This window comes from Etheostoma spectabile, chromosome 15 (genome assembly GCF_008692095.1).
Source record: "Etheostoma spectabile isolate EspeVRDwgs_2016 chromosome 15, UIUC_Espe_1.0, whole genome shotgun sequence".
NCBI lineage: Eukaryota > Metazoa > Chordata > Actinopteri > Perciformes > Percidae > Etheostoma > Etheostoma spectabile.
In genome coordinates this window covers 11,755,408-11,758,380 of record NC_045747.1, presented here as the reverse complement: position 1 = coordinate 11,758,380, position 2,973 = coordinate 11,755,408, and the positions used below count along the sequence as shown (strand labels likewise).

Here is a 2,973-nt window from a genome sequence, read left to right as displayed (position 1 = left end):
AAGATATTTAATCAAATCAATCCTAACAAAAACAAAAACAGTCCCAATTCTCAAAGGTCACAGTATGACATAAAGTCTGTTTAGCACCAAATGCCTTGCTTGCCTACACTTTGACAGCCCACTCCATTAGTTTATGTCCAGCCTACAGTTTTCTACACCCAACTCATCTCCCACATGCTTCATGAGCTGGCCACGGAATATATGGTCAGAATATATTTTCCTCCCCAGTTAAAAACATATTTGACAGCATTACAGATGGAATAGTTGGATGAATGTCTAACAGTAAACGGCTCCACCAGCCTTGAGTCTAAACAAATGCAGTGTCACCATCCTCCTGGGCTGTGGTGGCAGTTGGGACTGCTCCATCTTCTGAGCCATGATAACTGATCCACACACACACACACACACACTAGGCATTTCACGCTTTCTTCTGGCCACATAATATGCTCCACACACATACTTTCCAGAATTCAATCAGTCACAGTTGTCCAGTGTAATTACTCACTTTGTACCAAATCCTAAAGTGATTGTGTGTAGTGTATACATGCCTGACTGTGCCCTCCCAATTCAATATATCTGATCTTAACTTAGTCAGTTCGATAGAGAGGTCAAAGGGGGATGAGGTGTTATAAAGTTAGCGCTCTGAGCATTCTCACACCACTGTCCTTCAGGGCTAACTCTGCCCAGGATGGTATTTAGTCTGCCTTTGCTGAAAGCTGAATAGAGGCTTTTCCGCAAGGCTACTTTACATTCTTTGAAGAGAGGGCAGTTGTGTTAGTACAACCTTGGCTTTCTGTGTCCGGGAGAGCGTTTGTGGATTTGGTCCGCTCAAATAATTCCCACACATTATTTGGGTTCAAACGAGGATGTCTTAGCATGCATCGTGCTGTTAAGTGCACATACACAGACATGTAGTCTTTTAACTTGTGGCTTTCGCTTGTGTGTAGCTGAAATAGCGCTGACCCCAGGTGTCCTCATTAGGCTGTGCATGGACTGTTTTTGATGGGAACGCTTGGCTCTGATAACTGCTGTCTTATAAGCAGTGCGCATACAGAGGGAAGACACAAAAACATACACCCACGCTGTGTAATTCAATCCAATACAAAAAAAAGATATTTGCAAAACTTCAGAGACCGTTACAGAGAGGCGATGATTTCACTCTTTGCAAATTTCTGGAGGCTTATGTCATGTATTGTATTGACATGCATTACAATGCAGCAACACAAACAAATTAATTAAACAAATAACATTATTTGCTTTTAAAGTAGTATTCATGTTGTTTCTAAGAAAAATTTCTTCAAATTTTCTTCAAGATTTTACTGATTTTCACAGATAAATATGCTATTTTTGAAGAGGAGCAGATGGGTTTAACCTCATTTTCACCTGTCTTCAACCCCCCAAAAGTTATTTCTCTCTGCAAGAAAGCTCATCACATTTATAGTTAACAGGATTAGTGTGCTATGTTGACAGCTCAGAAGTTCTTTCCAATGGCGGAAAGTAAAAAAACATGAACATGAAATAATAATGAACAGCTAATTACGTACTTTGAAATACGAAAACATCATTATTACAGTATTACCTGAGAATGAGAAATATGTTGGGTAGACATCCACATACATCCACATAAACAAAGCACGTACTATATTGTTTTACTGTACTGCATACTGTAGCAGGGATTTCAACTTGCATTTAATCTGCAAGCTCTCTTATTATGAGCTACATGAGCAGCACTGACAATACTGGAAAGCACACACAGACATATTATGTGCCTTTAAACACATAATAGACTATACAGTTTGTCCTGTATTTTGATTATGACTATTTCAAAACATGCAGAAACCGTATTCTTTACATACAGTATAAAACAAGTGCTATAAAGACATACAGTACTTCTCTATTTCTCTGTTGGCATTTTTTTTTTAAAGATTACCTTTATTTATACGACAGATTAAGTCAGTTAAGTGGGAGAGAGGATGGGATGACAGCCGCAAGTCGTAACCAAACCCGCGGCCACTGCAACAAGGACTGAGCCTTTGCACACTCAACCAGGTGAGCTTCCCAGGCACCCTTTAAAATGTGTTTGTTAGTGGATTTTGTCTGTACGAATGTGTGCTTGAAACAGCAGCAGACAGAGACTGTCAGGGGAAATGGCAAACGTCAGTGAGAATGAATGCAATATGTGAATTCATATGTCTCACTGATCCATGAGGATCTCAGAGCCAATCCAGCATCTTAGTTTACCCTCATCTCATCTCACAAGAGAACATCAGTGTCATTCTTACCCACTGTTTTCTACATTTTTGCTCCCAGGCTCCCAGGATCCACCCTCTCATTCACCAGTTTGCTGGTGTGGAGCGTCCAAGAACAACTCTGTTGTGAATGAGCTGCCACTGCCCATCAAGTAAGTGAAAGCTGTTTATTATTTCTTAGGTTTGTATTGTGTAGTTTTGGAAAAGACTGAATGGAAAGATGCCAATCAGCAAACCACCAATTAATGCAGTTGCAGATCTGAGAGTCAACAAGCAGTTTTGGCTCCCTGCCTTTACTTACTTCTGATCTGTGTTTGTCGGTGTGTTTCTGCACTAGCCACTAGCAGGAAATTAAATTTGCATGCACTGCAGAGTAGGTCAATAATGTTGTAAATAAAACAGAGATGTATTATCTGGTTGCTGGTGTGCTAGAGGGTTACGTTGTGTACATGTTTTTGCATGACATTATATGTATTTGCTTATCATACTTGACACGAGTATTCACAAAAAAAGCGTTGACTAAAGCTTGATTTATAACTCTGCCTAAAGTCTTAGGCACAATTAATCGAATTTTAATCACAATCACGATTTTGGCTTCCCAAGATCAAATTTGCGCAATCAAGCAATATTTTAAATGTGTCATTCCGTTCATAGAACGCTCTGTCTGATCATGTGCCAGTCAGTTGTTCCCTTCACCGCTCAGCTTAGTTTCTAGATGTAGACA

The 2,973-nt window shown here is 39.8% G+C and overlaps 1 protein-coding gene and 1 long non-coding RNA gene across 4 annotated transcripts in view; one reads left to right on the top strand and one right to left on the bottom strand.

The window, feature by feature from the left end:
• Positions 1-2,401, top strand: part of LOC116702766 (uncharacterized) — a 3,644-nt gene extending 1,243 nt beyond the window's left edge. Inside the window, exons 2-3 of the long non-coding RNA XR_004335249.1 lie at positions 1,948-2,049; positions 2,311-2,401. This is a non-coding gene — a long non-coding RNA (uncharacterized LOC116702766). The remainder of the gene's footprint in view (positions 1-1,947; positions 2,050-2,310) is intronic.
• olfm2a (olfactomedin 2a) overlaps positions 1-2,973 on the bottom strand; it is a 48,268-nt gene that overhangs the window by 7,041 nt on the left and 38,254 nt on the right. The window lies entirely within an intron of this gene.